Genomic DNA, 8,427 nt, shown 5'->3' on the forward strand with positions numbered 1-8,427 from the left:
TTTGATGTTTTACTAAAAGTCTACATCCATGTCATGGATGAGGACACCAAGACTTATTGAGAGCTTAAGCAAATAGCTTTGCCACACAGCTGATAAGAGGGAGCCCTGGGACTTGAACCCAACTGGTCTGTCCCTAGTACCAGAGCTCTAAATTCCTTGCAGGTTGTTTGGGGGTTTTGTCTGTTTGTTTTATTTTTCTGACTTCAGGAGTTGATTTGGCCATTACTACTACAAATTATTTGGGGTTTTTAAGCTGACATGATAGTTTGCTATCTTTTTTAGCATGAGATTATTAGGTTTGATTCAATACCCATCTACATCCAACCAAAAAAATCTGATCTCTAATTTCCTTATGGAAGTCAATGGATAAGTAGAATTCATTCTTTTATCCAATTCGTATTTTTTACTTTCTTGTTATGTGCCAGGCACTGCACTAGGCTTCAGGACAAATCTGGAAATGAATAGTCCCTTTCCTCCTAGAGTTAGGAGAGCAAGACATTGTAAGACAGAGATGAGAGTAGGAAAGAAGAGAAAGAAAACAAGAGAGAAAAGGAATTGGAAAAAAGCAAACAAATGTATAAGCACTACTATGCAATAAGTAAAAATTAATCAAATGTACTCTGCAGAAAAATTTTCAAGACTGATTTTATTCTCTAAATTTTAGCCCATAAATATGGAAATGCCTTATGTGCCTATGATGTAAGTACTTCTGAACCAGTGGGTTCTGCAGAGAAATAGAGTTCTTTCCCATAAAATATTGTAGTATATTCTAATTCATTCATTACTCTTAGCTGATTAAAAATTGCTTCATTGCTATGTTCTTGAAAATCATGGTAGATAAAGGAATGGAACCAATTCAAAAACAAAGCAAGTATAAAGAAAAGGAATTTTGTCTTCATTTTGGGGCTTGTATGTGAGAAATCACAGTAGTATTAATCTAAGAAAACAAATCACCTCCTTATTCTCAGAAACCTAGATTAATTTCATAACTAATAGAAGGTCAAATTTCATTACAGCAAATACCACGGTAAAAATCTTCAGAATGACACTAAGATTTCGAATGTTTTTCATTTTTCAACAATAATGATACAATGAAATTCTGCTAACAGAATCTAGAAGTCAGTCCTCTGTATTTTAACTAAGGAACAAAGGAACAAAGTGCTTAAGTAGGAGAATAAGAAAAACCTTACTTTTCCCCTTAGATTTATTATTGGCCAAGATAATGATACAAAATGATACAGATTATATCAAACTGAATTAAAGCTCCTCTTCCAAAGATAATTTTTGTTAAAGTGATTTTTGAGGTTCTGAATGGTTTTTCCCCTCTTGTTTGCTTGATTTTTGTTTTGTTTTCTTTAAATTTACGTTCCCTTTGCACATTCCACTTATGCCAGGTTTGGGAGGGGAAAGCTATGATAATTCTGCAAGATGGTAGATTGCCATGTTTGGGTTGATTGGGACAAGGTTCCAATAAAGCATCCAAATGCGCTGGTCGCCTCTCAGTTAAACCTTCAAATCCTTAGAGGTGTTTCTCATCACTAAAACAACAGACCATAAAGTTTGCTTTATGCAAGTAGATTTATTTCTTTATTTGTACTCATACACAACCATAAAGGTTTATCTTCTGATCAGAGAAAGAAAATAAACAAAGCAACAAAGGTCTTCACAAAAGAGAATATATGAGCCAAATTAACAAGGTCTTTGTTCTTCCCAGGTTAACAAGAAATAGAAAGAAAGAAAAAAAGTAGGACTAGGAAAGAATGCAGGCTCCATGCTTTTTATGTTACTTTGATTCGTGATAAGCAAACTTCAATGTGTGTTTAAAATCTCGAGGATTTATATTATTAACCAAACAAGAATTTTTACAATCAGGGAACATTTGTCTGGTTTCCCCCTCGCCTCCTCCCTCCCCACCCATCCCCCCAACCAGCACACACAATTTTTGTAGAATATTTTGTTGGCTATAATTAAACTATGTGTGTTAATTAGGATTAGATTTTAAATGCACTGCTTGGGAAGTTGAAAAATACAGGATCTGAATGAGCCCAAATTGAGATGACACTTGAATTTTCGCAGATGTTTCCATAATCCTAATTTCAAATTGATTGTACTTCCTGAACAGTGAGAAGCCATTTTCAGTTATTTATTCAGACGTGTGCACTACTTTTCCCTCTGCCAGTGGGTAGAAAATATCTAGCACTTTCGTTAACTCCTTCAAATAGACCATTTTCTGAGGCAGGTTTTAATGGGAGGGGAACCAAATAAGTCCCACCTGCTCCCAGGGTCACCCCAGAGCCCATGTGAAATCTGGACTCCAGCAATTTCTCTCTTGCCTACTCCTCATGATGAATTCAGCTGGCTTTTGACTACCACTGCACAACAGGCCAGGGAAAAAGCAAAGAGAGGAGAAAAAGAACTTCCCAAATTATTGGCCTGCGACAGCCCATAATATGTGACACTTGATTCAGCCGCAGAGATATGCAGCAGACTATGCTACATAAGCCCAGGGTTTGGACCCAGCAGCACGGCCACCTGTAAAACACATTCCCAAATAAATGGCCTGTAAAAAAGATAAGCCCCCGCCAAATGGAAGTACATGGGTACAGAGCAGTATTTCAGCTAAAACTGCAAGTCCACCAACATGTCTGAAGGAAGCGAGATATTTTCTTGCACTTTTGTGGATTTCTCTCTACATTTTATTTTACGCTCAACCCAGAATCCAGAGAGTCTTCAGAAATCCTGTCTTGGAAGCAACCCCACTCCCCTGACAAGTCTTCTCTTTGATTGTAATTCCTTGCAGCTTTCCTGCTGGGGTGGGGGGTGCTCTGTTGAATTAGCGGCATCGTGGCTTCTTCCACCTGTAACGATTTCCCACTCAACTGTAAGACAATGGCCATGATTGATCTAATGAGGGACTGGAAAAGCCAGCTGATTGCTATAAATAGTTGAAAGCAAAAACTTGTGCTTGGCTTCCCAAAGAATTTCTCATCAACTCTGGTACCCTAACCTAAATAGGTAAGCAACGCGTGGCAAATTAGGTGAGACATTTAAGCAGTTTTCCTGGTGGGAGTTTGTATAGAGGGCAACACAGAATTCAAGCAGACAGAGATGACTGATGGAATATTCATGTTTTAAAGTAACAATCACGTGTCATTCTATATGTCCCATGAAGATAGGATTTTTGTTTTTTCATTTTTAACGGAAAGCAGTTTGAATAAAATACAAGTGTATGTAAGGCTAGAATGCTGGATTTTTTTAAATGGCTATTTAGGTTTTTTTAAAATAATTTTTGAAGTCCAGCAGAAATAGCTTCTGTACCTTCATTTGTTAAAGAAAATAGCAAGCTGCAAAGGTACATAACAGTAATTCACATAATATCCCTGAAAATCAGATTATTTTTTTTTCCTCATTACATTTTTAGCACTGTTTAACCCTGGTTGCACATTAGAATCACCTGATGCCCATACCATAGCCCTGATAATTAATTACATCAAAATAGCTGTGCTTGGACTCCAGCAATCACTATTTTTAAACTCCCCAGGTGATTCCAATGAGCATCTGGGTTAAAACTAGTTATTGTACTAGGCAGTACAATAGGTTGGAGAAACTTTTCTCCTGTCCTATATGAAGAAGAAAAAGAGGCAAGTAACATGGTCCTTGCCTCTCCAACTCCTGCCCCAGCCCTGATCCCAGAATTAACATGGCATCGGAAGCATGCCTAAACTTGTTCCCCATCACTCACAAGAGCTCTTTCCCCTGGGGATCACAGGAACCCCTTAGATACTGTGGTACAGGCCATTTAAGGCACTTGCCTAAGGCTACCAGCTGGCAACTATCAAGATTAGGTTTTAAAGCAAACCAGCATTGGCTCCAGAGTCCAGGCTTTTTACCATTACAAGGGCAAAGCTTGCGTGTTGTAGTCCTATGAGCCAAACCCAGCCAAGGATCCGTTTTGTTTGACTCCCATGAAGGTATCAAAATGTTTAAATTTGTGTGCCTACATGTTCGGTGTCAAATCTCCAGTTCACCTTAATCCCAACCGCTTTACTGTCTTCACATTGAGCACATTTCAATCATTTACATCAATAGCTTTTTTTTCTGCAGGCACTTGAATTTGCATCTCTGTGCTAAGGTGGGAAGGGTCCTTAAAGTTATGATGACATCACAAAGGTATAAATGCCGTCACATATTTCCAACCCTTACGTACTGATAAAGAGTAAAATTGCCCTTGCCTACTTATCTGATGGAAGCAATTCTCATAAAAAGGGAGAGAGGATCCAAAGGTAGGAGAGACATTTAATCATTTATCAAGATGTGAGTCCCTGAACACAATTTATAATAAGCGAGTTTATTAAAACTGATGTCCCTCCCTAATTTTATTCATTTAGTTTTTATTCATTCGTTCATTTAGTTCACACCTGCCAAATAGAAGACAAGTTTTAAATGAGACTCCAAAAGGACATTACCCTGCATGTTCCATTAAATGGCAGACATTGTTAGACATTTTTCAAACACTTTTTCAGCTAATATTTAATGCATTCAACTTAATGCTGCTAGTATAAATATTTTGCTAATATGGTATTCTAAGAGAATAAGGAGCTAGGGTATTCTTATTTGTTCATTTAATAACTATGAATAAGCAACTGCCACATGCCAATGACTGTACTAGATGACCCAGTAGTTTGAAAAAGCCTGAGAAATTGTTCATCAGCAATGTTCTGTACATTGACATATTAGCTTGTAGGAGCTGATTATTAAAATTTTAAGAATTTTGCAAGCCTGTTGTGAAATCACTGGTACCTTAAAATTAGTCATTCCTAATGTATTTACACCACAGAAATCAGCAGAAAATGCAAATCAGGGCTTTTGGTTTTAGAAGTTTTGTTTGTTTGAGAACAAGTTTCTAGCACATCACTATTTATATGTGATGGTAACTTCTCTAAGGCTACTTATGCATTCAATTTCAAGCCTGTCTGCCTCTAAAACCAGGGCCAGCTCTTCTCTAGCTGAATAAAAAAGCCTCCAACCTCAAAGAACATAAAACATATACAGAAAGAAACACATCAATACTTAGAACATGGATTCTGATACAGGTGCCCTGATTAAATTTCAACTTACCTAGAGAATGTAACTTAATATCCCTTTGCCTCAGTTTCCTCCTCTTTAAAGTGGAAGGATAATAACACCTCACAGGATTGTTATGAAGACTCAACAAATCAATAAAGGTAGAAGGGATGGAACTCTGTCCTGACACAACTATATAAATACTAGTTGCAGTTGTTATTAAAAGAATAAGTAAAGCAAGCTGAGCATCTATATATGTACAAATGTGTGTATCAGAGAGAGGAATAGAGAAGATTTTGGGTGCATACACTAAATTATTTCTCTCTTTCCTTTCCATTTTGCTCAATTGAATAAAAGCTCTTCTAATTGTTCAATGGTTCTAGGAACCAACTGAGCTGATTGTGACAATTTCCATCATAGTAGAAGAAAGAAAACTGCTTTATCAAGCGGGAGATTCATTTGAATCAGAAAGAAGAATATCCCATCACAGGCTCACCAAGATTCCCTGAGGTTCAAAGCAACACGGGAGCTGTGCTCCACCCTGCCCACTGGCCTGCTGTACCAATAAGGACACGGCCGAGCCATTTTCTACTTTTCTGTCATTCTTTGGAAAACAAGTATTTTGAACGTTTAAAATGTTTTAAATGTGTGATCAACATAGGTTGTCATTATTTCTTTTTCTTCTTTTCTATTTTTTCTATTTTATTTGTTTTTCTTTCTTTCCTTTTTTGGTGGGATTGTATTGATTGGTTATACTAGTATCTTTTTTTTTTTCCAGAGTCATGTCATTGCATGCCCACTGAAATAGGTAAGTATTATCACTATTCACAGCTACGCATCTGATGGGAACAATTCTCATATTAGGGGATTTAAAAAGGGGAGAAAGGATACAAGGAGAGAGACATCTACCAAGATGCGAGCTCCAGACTACAATTTATAATGATCATTTTGTGTTTCAATGAAAATTCAACACGAACTTTTACTTTAAAAATCACATATAGACAAAAGAATGAATTGGACATAAATTTCCTATGTTCTCATATGAATACAAGATCAGTGTGATTCCACATCATATACAACCACAAGAATGGGAAGTCATACTCCATGTATGTATGATATGTCAAGATACATTCTACTGTTATATATAACTAAAAAGAACAAATTTTTAAAAATCACATATAATCATTGTAGTTGATAAGAATAAAGAAGATGTAAGCAGTCTTTCTAGAAGTAGCCATGCAATTTGTAAGCTGAAGATTGAAAGTCATTTGGTTGTTATTAAAGTCACTCAAAGATCCACAAAGATCAGCAAAAAATGGCAACTTGGACTGTCCCGGAATTTAAATCTCTAAGGGGTGAATGTGTCAGATTTAGTGTTTCTTATTTCATTAGTTGTCAGATTAAGCAGTCATTAGTTCAATCAAATTACTTAATATTATTACTTCATATAAAATGCTCCATAACTTCTGTATATATCAAAGTGTATAATTTATACCAAAATCATTACTTGCCAATATTTGGGGACCTCGGTAGGAAATCAAAATGCCATCTAGTCTAGCCAGCTAGAATGAAATGTCTTTTCTTCTATCCGGAGAACTGCTTTCCCTCAGCCTTTGTCATACACTTTGTCAAAATTTTGGGCTAAATAGATATAAAGTATATATGGCAGAATAAATTACTCTGAATGCTGCCATATCCCACTGTCCAACTGCACTGAAACTTCCTGACCAGACTCTTAATGATATGATTCAACTCAGTGTCCAAAAGAAGAAAGAAACTCAGCAAAACAATAAGCAAAATGGATTTTAAGTTGGAGAAAATTATAGAATGTATTTTTGTTTTGATTGATGCTGGGGCTCAAAACCAAGGTCCCGTGCATGAGAGACAAGCTCTGTATTCATTCAGCTACACCACCAATCCCCAAGTAAATTCTTGAAATGACGCTGGCTTCATGTTAACTTCCAGAGGAAGCTGGGAGTTAAGTTCTCCCTGTTTCTCCCATCCCGAGCCCCAACCCCCCGCTATATTTTCTGTTCTTATAAATTTTGAGGAGTATGGAGATTTGACATTTTGAGGATTTCTTTTATTTATTTATTTATTTATTAACCTTAGGAATAGCCTCATGGCAAACAAAATTTGGTGTTGTTCTTGATTCCCATCGTAACTTAAAGGGAAACTGTCACAATGTCTGGAGTCCTTGATGTCCTGCAAATGAAGGAAGAGGATGTCCTCAAATTCCTTGCAGCAGGAACCCACTTAGGTGGCACCAACCTTGATTTCCATATGGAACAATATATCTACAAAAGGAAAAGCGATGGCCTATACATCATAAATCTGAAGAGGACCCAGGAGAAGCTTCTGCTGGCAGCTTATGCCAGTGTTGCCATTGCTGATACCAGTGTCATATCCTCTAGGAATACTGGCCAGGGGACTGTGAAGTTTGCTGCTGCCACCCGAGCCACTCCTATTGCTGGTGGCTTCACTCCTGGAACCTTCACTAACCAGATCCAGGCAGCCTTCCGGGAGCCACGTCTTCTGGTGGTTACTGATCCCAGGACTGACCACCAGCCCCTTACAGAAACATCTTTTGTCAATCTGCCCACCATTGCTCTGTGTAACACAGACTCCCCTCTGGGCTACATGGACATTGCCATTCCGTGCAACAATAAGGGAGCTCATCCTGTGTGTCTGATGTGGTGGATGCTGGTCCCAGAAGTTCTGCACATGTGTGGCACCATTATGGGAGGTCATGCCTGATCTCCATCTACTTCTACAGAGATCCTGAAGACATTGAAAAGGAAGAGCAGGCTGCTGCTGAAAAAGCTGTGACCAAGGAGGAATTTCAGGGTGAATGGACGGCTCCCGCTCCTGAGTTCACTGGTACTCAACCTGAGGTTGCAGACCGGTCTGAAGGTGTGCGGGTGCCCTCTGTGCCTATCCAGCAGTTCCCTACTGAAGACCCCAGTGCCCAGCCAGCCACTGGAGACTGGTCCCAGCTCCCACTACTCAGGCTACTGAGTGGGTAGGAACAACCACCGAGTGGTCCTGAGCTGTTCTGCAGACATTTATTAAGCAAAATGGAAATAAGGTTACGGAAAATAAACACCAGTTTCTTTAAAAAAAAAAAAAAAAAAAAAAAAGTGGAACCATGACACTACTCGTCTTTTTGTGACTGGTTTATTTCACTTAACATAATGTCTTTGAGATTTATCCACATTGTACCTATGTCAGAATTTCCTTCCTTTATAAGGCTGAATAATATTTCATTGTATCTGTTTTCCATGTATGGCTCACCCATCTTTTATAAACACTTAGTTGCTTCCATATTTTTAGTGATCATGTGTACGTATATTCATTAAGTCA

The 8,427-nt window shown here is 37.9% G+C and overlaps 1 pseudogene; it reads left to right on the forward strand.

Moving 5' to 3' along the window:
- Window positions 1-7,211: 7,211 nt before the first annotated feature.
- On the forward strand, window positions 7,212-8,113 carry LOC124967875 (40S ribosomal protein SA-like; annotated as a pseudogene).
- The last annotated feature ends 314 nt before the right edge of the window (window positions 8,114-8,427 follow it).

Source organism: Sciurus carolinensis, chromosome 17 (assembly GCF_902686445.1).
Source record: "Sciurus carolinensis chromosome 17, mSciCar1.2, whole genome shotgun sequence".
In the NCBI taxonomy this organism is placed as follows: Eukaryota; Metazoa; Chordata; class Mammalia; order Rodentia; family Sciuridae; genus Sciurus; species Sciurus carolinensis.